Source organism: Taudactylus pleione, unplaced genomic scaffold, assembly GCF_031769625.1.
Source record: "Taudactylus pleione unplaced genomic scaffold, aTauple2 ptg000629l, whole genome shotgun sequence".
In the NCBI taxonomy this organism is placed as follows: domain Eukaryota; kingdom Metazoa; phylum Chordata; class Amphibia; order Anura; family Myobatrachidae; genus Taudactylus; species Taudactylus pleione.
Window position 1 is genome coordinate 2,423,205 of NW_028285031.1, and position 19,244 is coordinate 2,442,448.

At 46.6% G+C, this 19,244-nt stretch overlaps 1 protein-coding gene and 1 pseudogene across 1 annotated transcript in view; both read right to left on the bottom strand.

The window, feature by feature from the left end:
• MGAT4B (alpha-1,3-mannosyl-glycoprotein 4-beta-N-acetylglucosaminyltransferase B) overlaps nt 1-19,244 on the bottom strand; it is a 316,749-nt gene that overhangs the window by 262,795 nt on the left and 34,710 nt on the right. The gene's annotated exons all lie outside the window — the stretch shown is intronic.
• On the bottom strand, nt 7,311-7,429 carry LOC148479221 (5S ribosomal RNA; annotated as a pseudogene).

Genomic DNA, 19,244 nt, shown 5'->3' on the forward strand with positions numbered 1-19,244 from the left:
GGTATCGTGCAACACATTATTATATTTTACACACACACACCTACAAGCGCTCTATAATTGTTAGTTTTATTACATGTATTTGAAGTGGAGCTGCTTGTCCTATAGCCTACAGTAGTGCGGTTTAACAGAAATTAATAATTTTAACAATGTCGACATTATTACATTTTGGTACCAACCTTATAACTGTCAGCAACATGACCACATCCGCTTCCTGCTTCATGAAAACTCTCCGGGATTACATCACTGACATTTCCAGTGAATTTTAAAGAAAGAAAGAAATCGCTTCCCTTTCACATGGTTCTATATTAAACAATCTATGCTAAAGCAATCTGACACTGGGAACTACTAGTTACGAGTCACCATCCTTTACATGGGGACCAACTGCGGTCCATGAAATGCCAGTTCCACTGAGGGTATCATCTGTAGCAGTGCAAACCAGGAATTGAACAGGATCTAACTGTACGGCTCATGCATCGGGTGTAACTTTAGGTTAGACAGTGTGTGACTCTGTCAGAGGAACCCTAAAATGCAGTGCTCATGATCCCCGCAGCCCCCTCTGGTACAAAGAGTAGAAGCGGAGAAAGCATTTCAGGTTGGTCAGAGCCCGGGACTCATAGATGTGCCCATGTCGCCAATGGGTGGCAATCTGGTTCCAAAGTTAAGACCTGTAAAACAGGGTGAAAGGCAGCACGGGTCAATATATGGTGAAGGGACAGAGAGGGGTAGGGATAAATTGTTCCTGGAGGGTTTACTGGTCTTTTAAAAGACATTGGTGTGATTTTAGAAGCATTAAGTCTGTGGAAAATGTAAAGATGTACACACATATGGTAGCATGTAGAAAGCAATTTCAGAGACAATCTGTGACAACCCAGCTGGTGGAGCACTACAAGTACCAGCATGCACGTCAGCCAGGAGCTGCTCATGTCTACAAGATACCAATATATATATGTTTTTTTTATTTTTCCTATTTTTGCGGGACATGGTTACGTTTAATTTTAAAATTAACATATAACAAACTTGTTCGGGGATATTAACAGCAACTATGGGACAATAAACATGTGATTAATCATCCGTGTTAACTGATAGCATCCTACAGTCAAATTGTTGGTCTTGCAGTTGTGTCATGATCTGGCTGTATACTTTAGCTAACAGGGTTTACAGTGGAAGACACCCTTATTTACTGTACCTGGGGAGGCATAATTCATTAGTGACAGCCCCACTAAAAAGGCGAGGCTCTCTTAAGTCAGGGCTCGACAAATCCAGGGGGCCAGGTTGTCATGGCTACCAGATTTTGCTGCCTGGCTACCAGATTTTCCAGTGAGGGAGGAAGCAGATCCTCATCAGCTCTGGCGGAGATTCATGCCTATAGTATTGCGGCATTCATATCATGCACAGGAGTGCATGTGCTGAGTGTCGCCTGCGGTGACTGCTGTGCCTCTGTCCGTCCTGGCCTGTGCTGACTCCTCTCCATCCTGGCCTGCTCTGATCCCTGCTGTCTGTCCCAGTCTATGCTGATCCTCCTGTACCTCCTGGCTGTCTACTGTCTCCTATCTCCGGCTGCATAGAGCTCTCCGGTAGTAGGGTCTATGCGTGGCCAGGGATTGCGGAGCGGCTTCAGAGGGATAGTGGTCGGACCACGAGGGGAGGGGGTTTCGTTGTACTTTCGGGCACCATTATTTTATGTGAAATGTGGTCCGTTATTACTGGAGGGTGGGGGGTGGAGCAGGGGAGCTGTGCAGAGCAGTGAGGGGGCCTCCACTTTACTATATCCATGCAACTGTGACCATTTTGTGGACTAGTACAGTGGGTATAACAGTTGCATAGCACACAGAGCTGTGCTCCTCACTCCTGTAATTTTTTTGGGGGGACGGTGGTCTGGCTCCTACATTTTCATCCTGTCTCCTACATTTTAGAAAAATTTGTCATGCCCTGTCTGAAGTAGATATTATTTTCAAAGTGAGTTTCCAGATCTAGAACACACAAGCAGCCAATGCAGGATGGAGGGAGAAAACGTAAAACATAATAAAGTCTTGTGTGCAGTTATGAAAGAGTTACCTCAAGGCTTGCTGAATGGGTTTTAAATGCATATATAGCGAAATGATATAAGAAAGTATTACACAACACCCACTACAGCTGCACTGTCCGGAGAAAGTGGAGAAAACTATTCATTGCCTAAACAATGGGGCACGATCTAAGTACACAAATATACTGACATACCGGTCATAATACATTATATCCTAATTATCATAAGAAAAGTGCAGCACGCGTAAAGCCATATTGCTGGGACTAGCCGTGGGTGTAACATACACTTGGCATCTGTGAAAATCTCTTTATCGGAAGAAAGATGGGAACCTTAAAATTTATCAAGACGATGTTTTGACATGTATGCTATAAAATGTTTACTAGCAAGCATATGCTAGGGGAGTGTAATAATATACAGTCTGGCTAATTACTCAGGAGGTAATGCACACAGAGGAGGACCATGCAGTGGTATTTCCTATCAGAAATGGAGCTTAACAGCTTCCTCTAATTCTTCATTTAGTTTCTTAACCATTAAACCAAATGTACCTGATCAGGGCAGGGACAAAACAGGATTGACATGACACAATGAAATATATGAGTTGCTGTGAGCTATACACACTGTAAGCGAGGTACACAGCTGGCAGATTTGCCAACCACTAGACAAATTCAGACGACCCAGACGGTCCTGATAACACCAGATATGAAGCGTACACACTGCACAATAATTGTTTCATTTCAAATGAGCGCTAGGACTTCAAATCGTTGAGGTGGCGTTCTTTTATATGCAGGATCGGGCTGATCTCAGTACACACTACAAATCTCGAACCATGCCTTTCTGACGGGACCGACATACTGCGTGCAGCACACGCTATACCGGGAGCTGGTCCAGCGGGTCTTAGACCAACCGCCAGGCCCTGGTGCTGCATACGCACTACACAATTATAGGGCCAAGCTGACAGATATAGCATGTTTGGACGATAATCTCACAGTGTGACTGTATACCCAGCTTTACACTGCATGTTAAGCAGCTTGGGTTATGGAGATAGCAAACACCTATAATGCCCCTCTAGTTCTAGAAACAAGTACATACACACGTTTCTATACCGCAAAATACATTAACACAGTAAGGGCGGAATTCAATTGATTTCGCGGCCCGCATCTCCCGTCTAAAGTGACAGGAGATCGCGGGCCGCTATTCAATTGTGCCAGCTTTTCACGCTGATCGTGCCCATTGAGGTCAGGTTTAGCCGCGTAAAGCAGCTAAACCCGACCAAAGTGCTGGGCGCGATCACGAAAAGTGATCTCGGTCACCGTGTAACGATCAAATGAAACACACTACCCTGGTGGTGCTGGCACTTTTACTAATATTATAATTATCATCATCCTTTATTTGCCGTGTATGGCACCACAAGGGTTCCACAGCACCTTAGTACGTAAGGTAACACAGCAAGAAAAACAACCAGGAGGGGAATGAAAAGACAACACACCACAATACCAAATAATATAGTTTGGCCAGAGAACAATGATGCCCAAGGTGATTCAGGCTAGAGCTGGGTACATACTATACGATATATCATTCCGACGTGATTCGGATCGATCTACCTTACACATTGTATAGTGTGTAAATCTGATCCGTCATTCATTGCATCATCCCATCTGCTGTCCTGCACGCCAAATGGGATGATGCAATGAAGCTGTTACATACAGCATGTAAAGATACACCGCGCAGTCGGACGCCGGATCCTGCAGTGTGCATGGCGTGCGATGTATCGTTACATCGGTCGCCGCATCGCTGGGTCACGGTCGTTTGGTGTGTACTTAGCTTTAGATATATAGCATTCCCGCTAGGCGCCCCCTGCCCTCCTTCTGGAGGGCAAATAGCACTCTGCCCTCCAGGAGGAGGGCAAAAATGGGATTTTGGTACCTACCGGTAAATCCTTTTCTCTGATTCCACAGGGGACACTGGAGGTGCTTACGCTGGGGTATAGAGGCGTGGATAACTGGAGCCGGCACTTTAAATAATTTAGAAGTGTGAAGCTCCTCCCCCTCTATGCCCCATCAGCCCTCAGTTTAGAAAATGAAGACAGAGAGGAGATGGAGAACAAGCGGAATAAGAAAAGGAGAGAACACACAATATATCATACAACATGCAGAACAAGCAGTACAGGCAGGCTAAGAGCGCTGAGGTGGGCGTCCAGTGTCCCCTGTGGAATCAGAGAAAAGGATTTACCGGTAGGTACCAAAATCCCATTTTCTCTTTCATCCACTAGGGGACACTGGAGGTGCTTACGCTGGGGACGTCCCAAAGTTTTCCCCATGGGCGGGAGCGCTCTGCGGCACCTGCAGTACTAGGCGGCCAAAACGGGATGCCGAAGTAGCAAACGTATCAAAGTTATAAAACTTGACAAACCTGTGAAATGAAGACCACGTGGCCGCACGGCACAATTGTGACGTGGAGGCTCCTCTACCGGCCGCCCATGACGCACCCACAGAACGTGTGGAATGAGCCTAATGGACGAAGGAGGCCGACAGTCGACACCAACATAAGCCTGAAGAATAGTCAGCCTAATTCAACGTGCCAAAGTCTGGTTAGACGATGGCCAATCCCTCCGAACAGCATCATAGAGGACAAAAAGCGACTCAGACTTACGGATGGATGCTGTCCTGGCAACATAGATGCGGAGAGCCCTAACCACATCTAAGGTAGAAGAGACACCAGAGTCCTCCACCAACAACGGTACCACAGTAGGCTGATTGATATGCAAAGCCGACACAACCCTGGCAAGAAAAGCGGCTGCCGTCCGGCTTATAAGACAGAGCACCCAATTCTGAAACTATGAGCAGAAGCGAGAGCCAGGAACAGAACAGTCTTCCAAGACAGGTACTTAAGATCAACCTCCTCCAAAGGTTCAAACATGGGCGACTGAAGAAACAGAAGCACGAAGTTTAGATCCCAGGAAGCTATTGGCGGTACCAAAGTGGGCTGCACGCGCCAGACCCATTGAAGAGACGTCTGCACCTCAGGAATGAGGGCCAATTTTCAATTTCCCTTGAAAGAAAATGGAAGAGGCAGAGACGTGCACCCTTAAGGGTCCCAGACGAAAGCCAGAATCGAGACCTGTCTGAAGGAAAAGCAGAAACCGGGTGAGATATGAGCACGCCAGATGCGATAATGCGCAGCCGAAACTGGCGAAAGAGCCACCCCGGTAAACGCAGTTGCGCTAGGTTGGGGTGAATGAAAGGGGCCTGCTGTAGAAGATCCGGGAGCAGAGGAAGGGACCACGGATCGTTTGACAATAGGGATCGAAGGTTCGAGAACCTACTTCTCCAATTCCAGTTCGGAGCCACGAGAATTACAGAGGCTGTCGCTTGTCTTATCCTTTTTTAGAAGACAAGGAAGAAGCGGAATCGGAGGAAAAAAGGTAAACGAAGTCGTAGATCCACTGACTTGTCAGAGCGTCTACTGCTTCTGCCTGCGGATCCCGAGTTGTTGAAACGTATACTGGTAGCTGACAATTCAGTCGTGACACCATGAGGTCCACCTGAGGATATCCCCATCAAAGTATCAGCACGTTGAACACGTCTGGATGAAGCTTCTATTCCCCAAAATGGATATCTTGTCAACTTAGGTAATCTGCTTCCCAGTTGTCCACATCCGGGATGAATACCGCCGACAGGATTACTGAATGGTTCTCGGCCCACCGGAGGATCAGAGTTACTTCTCGCCTAGCCATGTGACTCAGTTTCTCCCTGGTGGTTGATGTAAGCGACGGCCGTCGCGTTGTCGGCCTGAACTCTTACCGGATGAGCCTTTAGAAACTCGGTTGCCTCCATCAGAGCATTGTAAAGCGCTCTGAGTTCCAATGCATTTATGGCCATCTCTGTTCTAGAGGGGACCCTCTAAAATTCGTAATCGAGGACTACTGCTCCCCATCCTCAGAGGCTGGCATCCGTTGGTACAATGATCCAGTCCCACACTCCGAATCTCCGGCCCGCTAAAAGATTTGTGGATACGTCCACCAGAGAAGGGCCATTTTGGTAATCGGGCTCAGACGGATCAGTTGATGTAGAAGCAGATGAGACCCTGCCCCTGTGCCAACAGGTTCAGTTGAAAAACCTTGGAGTGAAATCGGCAGAACTGTAGTGCCTCAAAAGCAGCTACCCTCTTTCCTAAGAGACAAAGAAGCATTAACACTTTCTTTGGACTAGCTGAACTAACAACCGGATATCCCTGGCCTTGGCTGTTGGAAGAAAAATCCTCTGTAATTCCCTATCCACTATCATGCCTAGAAATAGAAGCTTCTGGGACGGATTGAGATTTGACTTCTTGAAGTTGATTATCCAACTGTGTTGGAGTAGAGTGTGATAGGCCAGTAAGGCATGATCTGATAGAAGAGATACCGATGGAGCCTTGAGCAACAGATCATCCAAATAAGGGTTTATGTTCACTCCTGAAGACCAAAGGAGAGCGATCATGACTGACATGATTTTGGTGAATATGCGCGGAGCCGAGGATAACCCAAACGGCAATGCCGGAAACTTATAATGATCTTTCAATATGGCAAAACGCAGAAAAGCTTGGTGTGGTTCCAATGGGAACATGGAGATAAGCCTCCTCGATATCCAGGGATAATAACCACCCCCCTGGTTCCCAGCTCGCAATGACGGACTGCAGATGCTCCAGTTTGAAATGATACATCTTCAGAGACAGATTTTAAGGACCTGAGGTTTAAAGTTGGGTCTGACCACATTCGGTTTGGGCACTACAAACAGGTTTGAGTAAAAGCCCATACCTCTCTGATGCTCCTGAACCGGAACTAGCACAGATGAAACTACTAGAGACCTGATAGCCTCCTGTAGAACTTGAAATTCTAGCAAGCGTGCTCCCACCGCAGGAAACCCCAGGTGGGACGGAAGACCGTCAAGCCACCTGTTTCTCAGCTGGTTTAGGCTTTGGTCTACGTGCAACAGTGTGTGGACGACCTCTACCTCTGCAGCCTCTCGGTTGCGTGGAAGCACCTCTGGCTCTACCACAAAAGGAATGAGGCGCTCAAAAGGAATGAAATGAAGGTCCAATATAAGGTCTTCTGGAAGCCGGAGCAGTAGACAGGAGGAAAGAGGACTTACCCCTCCCTTGTCCAATTCCGGGCCAAAAAGCATTTCACCCGTGAATGGCAAATCCTCAACCGCACGCTTGGTCTCTGCGTCTGCCTGCCAAGCGCGCAACCACGGAGCTCTGCGTTCAGAAATAGCAGATGCAGGTATGCAGGCACTAATCTGACTGATATAGCCTACCGCACCTGGTATTCCCAGGCGGTCTCCCATCCAAGTACTAACCAGGCCGGACCCTGCTTAGCTTCCGAGATCAGACAAGATCGGGCGTGTTCAGGGTGGTGTGGCCGTAGGCTCCTTAGAACTTCTCCTAAGTAAACTGCAGACTCACAGATGTGTTCTGCTAGTAGACATAATTCTGCTCTGGAAGTACCCGAGTGTAATCAACTGGTCAACCCAGCAAACCACAGCCTTGTTAACCCAGGCAGTAATAAGGGTAGGTCAAAGCTGAGCTCCTGCTGCGGTATATGTAGATTATAGTGTTGTCTCAAACTTATGATCCGAAGGGTCCTTTAAAACAGTAGCTCCCGGCACCGGAACTGCTGTTTTCTTAGAGAGACTGACATCAGACGCATCTACAGGAGGAGGGGAGTCCTAGTTCTCCATCATGGATGATGGAAAAGGGTAGCTAGGGGGAAACCTGCGTGGATTTGGAACCACTTATCCGGCTGTATCCAGGCCACTGATAACTGCAAGATTAGAGATTCCACCCCTCGGGAGGTGGACTCTAACGCCTGAGGGTCTTCTTGTAAAACTTCCTCCAAATCACCCTTTACGGTAACCTCCGGAGCGAGGAATTGTGCGTCTGACTCTTCTGACTGGAGAACAGTCATTAGAGTACGCTTGCCTTTTTTTTTGGTAGGAAGTGGAGGGAGCAAGCACCGTTTTACTCTGAACCAGGGTGTCTCCTGCCCATGGCGGAGCAGAAGAGCTAGTAATCGCCAACTGTGAACCTGTTGTTATTACAAGCATCACATAACATGGACCCAGTGGCATGTGGCTTAGTCTGTTTGTTGTTACACTTGGAACAGACAAACAGCTTTAGAGAAGCCTTGGTTCTGTTGGACCTGGTACACACAGTCAGCCAGAGAAAACACAGCATACAACAGAAAAGACACAGACAAGATAAAACAAGGCGGCTGTGGGACACAGAGGAGGAGAAACCCCCCTCCCACAGATCAGATTCCCCTGTGCTTACACCCCAGTTACTTACAGCCTCTCTACCAGGATGTAATCAGGAGATGCACTTGTGCAGCACATGGCAGCAGAGGAATCCAGCCTTCTGTGTCTCTTATACTGCAATCTCCTATATAGAGATACAGTATGTGCTGCTGTGTAATGAAGAACGGCAGCCCTGCTGTTATACAGCCGCTTGCCGTGTAGGGGAGAGAGACCCGCGCTGCCTTTAAGCTCCGCCCCCCTTCTTTATGCCCTGAAGGGCTTTACAAGATGGCTTCTGTGGCCATTAACCTCCCCCCTGCGCGCCTCACACCGCGTGTACAGCGGGGAGAGTTCTAGCAGGTGGCCGCGCTTGTAGTGCGCTTTACCTGCTGCCCCGCTCCCCTGTAACAGCGGGGAGAGTGATTGAGGGAGCCACGTGAGCAGCGCTCTGCATAGGCTGCCCACGCCACTAACAGCAGGGAGAGTTGAGTGCCGCGCCGAGCAGCGGCAGCAGGGACCGCAGGGAGCCGCGCTAATCAGCGGCAGGAGGGCCAGCCGGGAGCCGCGCTTATCAGCGGCAGGAGGGCCAGCCGGGAGCCGCGCTTATCAGCGGCAGGAGGGCCAGCCGGGAGCCGCGCTTATCAGCCCGAGCAGCGGGTGAAGGGAGATCCGGGTGCCGCGCTGTAGCGCGCTTGATAAGCACCCGACTGTCTCCTGTAATAGCGGGAGGAGGGAGAGCAGGGGAGCCGCGTGTAGCGCTCTGCATAAGCTGCCCAGCACTAAGTTTGTACCACGCTGGGCAGCGGTGAGGCTGGGAGCCGGGGGATGCGCAAGTGGTTACTCACTGCGTGGTCCCCCATAGAAGTCTCTCTCTGCAGCAGTCAGCACTTCTCTCTTCTTGTTGAGAATGTGCTGTGGCGGTGAGGAGCTGTCAGTGCTTTTCATATAAGCGCTGCGCACTCCTTCCTGCCTTCTATAAAGGACAGGTCGCCAGGTAACCGGACCCCACCTTTAGAGAGGTGGCGAAGGGTACCTAATATAGTGTCAAAAGATGTAAAAAAGAAACCTAAATAAATAAAATATATGTGTTGCTGGAGCACAGCAGGTTGTGACCAGCTCCATAGGCACATTTTCTAAACTGAGGGCTGATGGGGCATAGAGGGGGAGGAGCTTCACACTTCTAAATTATTTAAAGTGCCGGCTCCAGTTATCCACGCCTCTATACACCAGCGTAAGCACCTCCAGTGTCCCCTAGTGGATGAAAGAGAAAAGAGCCCTGCCCTCACAGCCTGGGGGTGCCGTCTTCACCTATGTGACAGTGGCTGGAGCGTCCTTAACGAGCTTCAGACGGTCACACCGCTGCCCTAACAGCTCCCTGGAGCATCCAGCGATGCTCTGGGCATTGCTGTAATCACCAGCGATTGCGGCCCCACCCCTGTGTGACATCACACTGAGGGGGTGTGGCCTGCACCAGGCCCGCGAATAATGTTACATATATCAAAGTGGCCGTCGGCGGAAAGAAGGTTCCCCACCCCTGGCCTAAAGTACAGGAAGAGCATCACATTAAGTTATTTATTTTATTTGCAGAAGGGCCATTGCCAAAGAGCTGGAGTACTCCATGTACAGAAGGGAGAAGACAGATGCAGCAGGCATTCTAAAGCGTCAAAAGAAACAATTACAGCATCTGCAAATAAGCTATTACAAATATGATTTTATGGTTTGAAACAGGAGAAAAGTCATTATTTGATCTTTTTATGTTGTTGGCAGGTTCACACTCTATTTACGGAAAATGTCTAGGTGTTCCTACTTCATATGGAATGCATATAAAAGTCTAAAACTGCTACAGTTACAATACAATAAGCCTTTTACTGTCTAGCACTGACCTCTGCACATGAAACAAAGATTGCTGGTGCAAGGCGTGCTTCAGCCACTAGTGATAATACTACATAGGCTCCTGGGAACGTCTTTAGCATGAAAATGGTAATTAGAAAAGACATTTAACTGAAGAGAGAAAAAAAAAAAAAAAGAGAGATAGCAATATAATCAGAACGTGGGAACAACTTATAAGCCTGGTAGAAGGAGGAAATGTACCTTTAATTGGTATTTAAATCTTATTAATGTGAGGAGCTTTCAAGGTGATTATAAAGAGATTCTGCCAGAGCTGAAAACCTTGAATAATCAGAAGGGTCAAACGGCCAAGGCTGCTGTAAGGGTGCTTTTATTTATAAGGCTGAGAGAAAGAAAACATCATGTATACATGGGATAAAATCCCCAGAAATAACAAGCCATCATCTCATGAACAAAATAAAATAAAAATGTAATTCACTGGGGGGAATTCAATTGTTTTATCGCAGTCACAGTTCCTGTTGCTATATTCAATTGTTCTGCCACTGGGCGCGAGTGCCCAGTAGTATGCACAGGCTTAGCCGCCATACGCGGCTAATCCCGTTACATTTGGGAGCAACATGCATGGTAAGTAATGGGTGTCTGTGGCACAACAATGGAATAGTGTTCATTCTAGCACCCTGCCACCTGTCACACCCCGTGCCGTTCCTCTTTCCTGCCTGGGGCGTCGTCTCTCTGGTGCTTCTACAACACGCTGGTCTGTATCTCAGCAGATTGTTACATAAGCTGAGTGTGCTAGAAGCACCAGAGCAGAAAGCAACTCCCCTGGCAGGAAAGAGGAACTGCACGCGTTGTGATCGGTGCAGGGTGCTAGAATTAACACTATTGAATATCGCTCATCAGTTTAGACGGAAGCTGCGGGCATGAGATAACAATTGGACTCCCCCCATTGAGTTATTTTCTCTTAAAGTGCCCCCTATTACTCCACATACTTTTCAAACTTTCAATGCACCAAGTTTCTACATTTATTTTGGCCACAAGCCTGGCAAACACATTAGCCAAAGTCCAGAATGGGGTGACAGGCTCTAGGACATTGGGGGTGGGCCGGAGCTACTGTGCAAACATTACATTTTAGTTACAGTGGAGAACAAATTAGCAGGTCTATTTAGTAAGCAGTGAAAGGAGATAAGGTGCCAGCCAATCCCTGCTTAGTAAATAGACCCCCTAGATAATTAGAAGCAACAGCTGCAGAACAATTTTTAGACAACTGTATCAATATGGGCGAGACCAAGAGTGAGCGTTAGATTATAACTATACAGAACCCTACAATAACACCACATAATAGTAAAACAGGCTCACAAATGTCACTTAGAAACATCTAAAAGACCAGGAGACTTCTCAACACCAGTTTGTCATCTTACTCACCAAGCCATCAGCAGCACAGTACACACTCTTCAACGTTTTACAGGAGGAGTTGGCCAGGCAACAGCTTAGGCTAGGTACACACTACAGTAGTGTTCCTGCTAGGCTTGTCAGTAGGGCACCGTGCCCTGCCAGATTTTTAAATGTAAAAATGTGCCCTGCCCTTATGGTGGTACCCCGCTGGAACAGCCTGCCCTCAGATGCGAGCCACAGTGTCCTGCAGTGCTCACGGCCGGTGAATAGATGCCGTATGCGCACAGCATCTATTCACAGTGAGGGGAGAGCTTGGGGGCAGCCCAGCATCTTTCCAAGTGCTGGACTTGACCACTAGAGTGACCAAAAAAAGGGGCCTCCCGGAGTGAACCGTGCCCTGCCAGCTGTTCACCCTAGAGTGAACAGTATACATGATGCGTGTACATAGCAACAGGACGACTAGATGGAACGAGACATCGCACCGTCCCTACACGAGGCTTTGTACAATGGCACGATGTGCCATTCCATGCTGCATTGAGCAGCAAGGAATCGTTCATTACATTGTCCCATATGACCTGCAGCATACCAGATGTGAAGATGCGATGAATGACTCACGTGAACAAACGATTGAGCGTACACAGTATGTGAAGTGTAAGAGGGGTCTTTAAAAATTGCTTGAGAACAACATATCGTCCAATATATTGCCTAATGTGTACCCAGCCTAAAAGTAAAAAAGAATATGAGATTTTATTCTTATCATTCCGTTAAAGCTCAACCTCTAAATGTAAGTCTCCTGTCTTCACAGCCTGTATGGGTTATTCTACTAGGAAATTAATTGGACAATCTGACAATAGTGTATGGCTCATCAATGGTGACATTCAAAGCATACGCCATCCATTCCAGCAAGCAATGCAAAGCCACAAAATGAGAATTACTGTACAATTACATTGAAGATTTTTTTTTTATGGGCTGCAAAGGAGAATCTGCAATGTTGGTGGCTGCATGATTCCGAGGAAACTGTCCAAACACTGGTAATCAGCAAACAAGAACTGAATCGCCCCCTATGTCTTTAAATAAAGTGTTATAAAGTAAAAGCCTTATATGTTTGCATCTATTAACATGAGTGTAAAAGTACCACATTGCTTTTGTGTGCCAAGATAACATCAAATCCCAATTCAAACAAGATATCTTCTATCCCTATCTATATGCTCCACTCTCTCAACTACCACAAGCTTTACCCCCTCCACATTCTACTAACCATACCAAAATAATCATAATCACCCCACTCCTCTCCCTCCCCCTTCTATTGTGCCCACTTGAATGCCAAAATGACTCACATGACTTATTCACATCTAATTCTCTTAACATGCTGGCCATGACTGAAAACTTGTTTTTTCCCCGTCAGATACCACTTATCCCGCATGTTCTCCTACAGGGTGTCTCTTTCACCCACTCTACCAGGTCTGGAAACCAACCAGATGGTGGCCTGAGCATCCTTCTGATCCTTTCCATGTCATATAGCCTAAACCCTCTCTATCTCAGTCTCCTCCTTCAAGGTCCATTCTATACATCTCTTATTCTCAGACCACCTCCCTCAGGCCTTTCGTCCCACTTCCTTAAGCCTGGTTCCTTCAACTCATCCTCTGAACTCCCTCATCTTCGGCAACTTCAACGTTCCGATTGACAACACCAGGCTGACTCCACCACTTCTCCCTCATGCCCTCCTTTGACTTGTCACAACGCCATGCCTAGCCTACTAGGCATGATTTCTCTTACTCTCCTTAACCGCTATCTAACCACCACCACCTCTCTCACCCTCTCTCCTGCTCCCAAATCTGCTCTTATGAAACTTGATCTTGATGCCCTTGACTCTGCTATCTTCTTCTCCTGGCTTGCCCCCAATTGGGCCATCACCCCGCCCAACCATCCTATTACCTCTTCCCAATGGAAAAGTACTTGCCTGGCTGTATTACATTCACAGATGGGCCATTTAGGGCAAAAAAAATAATTATAATGGATTCCAGTGCTGCAATGTTCAGTATAAAGTCTTAATTTGTGTTCCCTTCTGAGCTCCAAAAAGTAGCTTGCTGTCACGGCCAGTGAGCCAGTTTAGCAAACTGTGCAAATTATTAAGTATCACCAGGCAGGTGTAGAGAGCTTTTAAGTTTAAGATGGAAAATATATAGAAAAGCTTTAAAGTCCAAAGGAAACAATTTCAGAGTTCCTTGCAGTGCCTCAAGACACACCACAAGTCGCATAGGAAAATAAAGGAAGATGAAAGTCTGGGAAAATATTTGAAGGTCTGTTAAATGAGAGATTTTCTAATTCTTCATAAAGGAATGACTATAGCGAGTAGTAAATCAAGGCCTCCTATTCTTCCTTCATACGGTTGAACCATGCCTTTTAGCACGTTCATACAGAAATAATGACATTATAGTGCAACTGGCTATATCTGTCAGGTAGGGCCAATAATTGTGTATGCAGCACCAGAGCCCAAAGGTCGGTTTAAACTCATCGGATCGGCTCCCAATATATCGATCCCGCCGTTTTGGTAGCTATCAGAAAGTGCAGTGTACGGACCTTGGCCCGATGTCTGCTAATTAATTAGCTTTCCACTTATCTGAAAACACAATTAAACGGACAGTAGGCCTGATTCAGCACGGATCACAAGGCTGTGTTCGCACGCACCCCGCTCGCTGCAAAAATATGCTAATGAATGCAATCGCACGGCAACCGCAGCTCTATACCAAGACGCCCACCACTGTATAAAGCCGCCCACTTCCTATGACATAAACATCGATATCAGAACCATCCGCACAGTTGTGGTTGACCTGACCCTACCGCAGAAACTGCTAAACTTCCTATTGCCATCTAGACCACTGCCAGCATATGCCATCGCAGGGGCCTAATTATGCACGCCCCTGTAACAGCATTTAAACTAGGGATGTGCAGGCTCGGATAGGTTCGAGTTTGCACGTGGAGTTCGGATTTTTCCCTCCAAAAAAACGGAACTCAGAACGAGGCAAAACGTCATCTTACATGGACGAACATCATCATTCCTGGTCTTTTGTCCATGCAAGATGACGTTTTGCCTCGTTCTGAGTTCCGTTTTTTTGGAGGGAAAAATCCGAACTCCACGTGCAAACTCGAACCTATCCGAGCCTGCACATCCCTAATTTAAACGCCCAGGCACGCATGCATTTCTCTGACCATCCCCCCGTCAGCACCCTCAAACGGTCACTTCATGTCAATCACCATGTGAAGACTCATCCAACCTGAATCAGGCTCAGTGTGTACGGAGGCAAGACGATTTGGAATTGAAAGGATTTATTGGAACTAGACGATTATTGGGAATAGTTATTACTGTTATCGTTTTGGACGCTCTAAATCAGAAGTCGATAACATTGTTGGGCAAAACTCTTAGAATGTGTACCCAGCTTTTCGGTAACAAGGAATAAATAAATATAAATGTGAGAAGAGGAGGAACATTGTATTTTATTAATAAGGTCAACTAGTTATTGTATTAAAGCATATTAAGCACTGCTATAGCCGTGACATTTTCAACTGGCTTCAAAATATGCGATACAAACCTCAGACGTGATGTAGACAGACTGGTTAGACAAGAGCCATGTGTATTAATGGGGTCGGCTACACCACCAAGGGGGTTAAAAAAAGGACCAAACAAGGACATTGCTACATTTTCTAAACAGCATTCTGTTTTATCTGTGCCACCACATTATTTGCCCACCTACATGCACAATGGCATTACAATACTGATGGGTATCTAGCGCAGGTTAGGCATATTTAAAAGGATGTGAAATTAAAAAGCAGTGTATAAAAATGGGACCATACATACATACACAGGTACGTCAGAGGTGGTGAATGTGGCAGTGGAATCAATGACACTCAGCGCTGATACGTTTTGTTATTTTGGAGACCATAACCCTTGGGGCGGCTTCTAAAAGGAACACTATGCATGCAATCTAACTCTTCAATAAAGAAAAGAAAATGTATAAATGTAGGGCTGGAAGAATACTTCCCGAGCTGAGTACTGTTTTCATGCGCAAGAACAATAACAGAGTTCAGTTTGTAAAATGTGTTTGAGAACCATATTATCACACTTTTTTTTATAAAACAGTGAGAAATCTATAATTATCCTCCCAACTGACCTTTGTGTTCAGCCATGTGCCAATGGAAAAGGCCACATTAGTGGAATCTTTTCTTAAGAATGCTGTGCAATTATTCTGCCTGCCTACATTGTAGCACTGATAAAATATACATGTTTAAATGCTGTATAGAGACTGGGAATGAAATGCAGATAGGCAAAGCATGTGATTTCCCAGTTTTACATCACCTGACGGCCTTAGCGGTTTTGAAATAGCGCGGATGTCAGCATACATGCAGGATGACGAATCTCCCACTACTTCTTCAACTATTAGATAGACCCTGGGAAGAGTGCAGGTAACAACCAATGCATTCCATTTACAGGACCAAACTGCAAAACTAAAAAGTTTCAGATATGAATGACAAAATTGTAGAGACATTGGTCCTGATTAAGAGCTGCACACAATGCCAATATTTATGTAGTTCAGCGATCATCGATGGTCTGCACATGTGTCGCATTGCACGTGTCAAGTTTAAAATTCGTTGACGCTCACAGTGCGGTTTTTATTGACTGACAGGCAGAGACCATTTGTGGAGCGGCAACGGGGAGGTAGCAACTCAAAAGCGGGCGTGTCGCGACTGATTTGGGGGATGTGTTTCTACCTTCATCTGCGATCCCGTATGCAGTAAAAAGGGCTCCAGAGTCTCCGTTCCCGCGGATATTCTGCAAGACCATGTTGTTACCCAGAAGTCTGATAATCTACTGATATGTGACCGAGGCTACATATTTGTACGCAATCGCCTGGATTTGAAAAGCCGCCGGTTGGTAGCCTCAAAATAAATCCCAGCGGCTGCGACATTTGCATATTTTCGCACAGCCGCCACTACAGATTCGCAGCTGCATTAGCACAAGTCTCTGAATCAGGCCTATTGTTCTACTAATTCTTGCACTCCGCGGGTGGGGAAATGTGCGGTGGCCCGGCATCTATTCTCCCTGTCGGCAGCGCTAGGGGGCAGACTGGCGTGTCCGTAAGTGCCGGGCACGCCCCCAAGAGTGACGAAAAGGGGACGCGTCTTATAGACACGCCCCCTTTTCGGGGGCGCACACGGAAGTGCCCTCTCTAGCTCCGGCGCCCTGTGTGCCGCCAGAGCTGGAGTGAACACTAAGTAGGTTTAGATTTTTATTTCAGGAACATATAAATTTATTGCAGAATACTTAATACATTAACTGAGCTCAGCAGAACTGATCCATTCTATACTTTATCTCCATTTGAACGCGTGCATTGGTTCATATTTCCAGGAGACCAGCTTTTCATAAAATTACCATTGTTCATGGAATAAAGATAGAAGGATCTCCTGTAGAAAAGCAAAATTTGATAGGTGGCACCTGATAACTAAACGGATGAACACTGTGGCGCTAGGACTGCGCACAGTGTGTATGTGGGCGGACCTCTCTGGTCCCGCACACCATTTGCTTAGTGCGGTCACTGCCATCTCACACCAATCTTTTTGGCCACCAGTTTAACTGATTACTTATTATTATTATTATTATTATCCTTTATTTATATGGCGCCACAAGTGTTCCGCAGCGCCTTACATAGTACATAGAACTAATAAGTGAACAAGAAACAAGTAACTTACAGTACATTACAGTGCAGGACAGGGACACAACTTATATACATTGCTGAAATAGTGATTAAAGCACTCACAATAAGCTGCCGGGAGTTGGCGATCCCGTGTTAGGTGCCCTAATGGGGAGTAGAGAGTAGAAGAAAATGTAAAGAGAAGCACATGAGGGAAGAGGTCCCTGCTCATGAGAGCTTACATTCTAAGGGGAGGGGCAGACAGACAGGCGTGACACAGAAGGGGAAGATAGGAAGGAAAGAGCATGAGGTGGGTTAGGAGGAGTGCTGGAAGGCCTTGATGAAGTAGTGGGTCTTGAGAGCCCGTTTGAAGATTTGTAGAGAGGTGGAGAGTCTGATAGGGAGAGGGAGAGCATTCCAAAGGTAGGGAGCAGCACGGGCAAAATCTCGGATGCGGGAGTGGGAGGAAGTAATCAGTTGGCAAGAGAGGCGGCATGCATTAGTTGAGCGAAGTGGGCGGGTGGGAGTGTGAAGGGAGAGAAGGTCAGAAATGTATGCGGGAGAGGATTTGGTGAGGGCTTTGTAGGTGAATGTAAGAACCTTGAATTGGCATCTGAAGGGGAAGGGGAGCCAGTGTAGGGCTTGAAGGAGAGGGGAAGCAGATATAGAACGTCTGGAGAGGAAGATGAGCCGAGCAGCAGCATTGAGAACAGATTGTAGTGGAGAGAGGTGAGAGACTGGGAGGCCAGCTAGGAGAAGGTTACAGTAGTCCAATCTGGATATGACCAGTGAGTGGATGAGGGTTTTAGTGGCATCCTGGGTGAGGAAGGGTCTAATCCTGGAGATATTTTTTAGGTGAAAACGGCAGGACTGCGAGATGTGCTGAATGTGCGGTTTAAAGGAGAGGGAGGAGTCTAGGATAACTCCAAGACAGCGCACTTTGGGGCTAGAGGAGATAGTTGTGCCATCAATAGATAACGAAATTGTGGAAAGTGATGTAGTGGAAGAGGGTGGGAAGATGATCAGCTCAGTCTTAGACATGTTAAGTTTAAGAAAGCGCTGGGACATCCACGAAGAGACAGCAGAGAGACAGTTGGAGATACGGGTAAGGAGCTCAGGGGTGAGCTCAGGGGTGGAAAGGTAAATTTGAGTATCATCTGCATAGAGATGATATTGGAGGTCAAAGGAGTTAATGAGTTCACCTAAAGAGGATGTATATATGTAATACTGATTAATCTAAAGGGTAATTCCATTGACTCACTGGTGCAAGTTATCGCGGCAACAGCCGCACTTTACGGCAGTCCGAACTCGCACTATAGGGCTACGAGCAAAATTGTGCGAGTTCGGGCTCAGAGCAGACAGAGAGGGGTGCGAGATGAGGTGCCATTGCCGGCATTTTAATGCTGTGGCAACGGCAACTCGCACCCTTCGCAGGTAATTGGATTGACCACTCAAATGTTAAAAATACGTTACTGTTAAAAATCTAGCATGGTGGGGACCTCTCCCCCCCTCCAGTGATATTGTCTAAGCTGGCCATACATCAGACCAACTCGCAGACCAACTTTCCTCCTACCATCCAACTAGTTGGTTGGCTGGAATGGAAAATCCGGTAATGCATGAGGGCAAATGACAATCAGCAATTTGCTTCCAAACACGAAAAACATATGAAAGCTGTTATTCCAAAAACTTTTATTAAATCAAACAGATTTAACCAACTTGTTTGAATGACCTTTTTCATGTTTTCTGGTGTTTGGGAGCAAATTGCCGATTGTCATTTGCCCCCATACATACAGATTTTCATTCCAACCAACCAACTAGATGGGTGGTTGGAGGAAAGTTGCTCTGGTGTAAGGCCAGCTTAAATCTTGGTCGTGTATCACTGAGGCGTGACCTGTAACATACATCTACAGTGTGAGAGAGTGTGGATTCCAATAAATGGTTGGAGATATTCTTCATAATCAGTAGAAGCCAATCAGACATTTTAAGTAAAAAACAAGGGTTATTGTGTTATCTATTTTATCT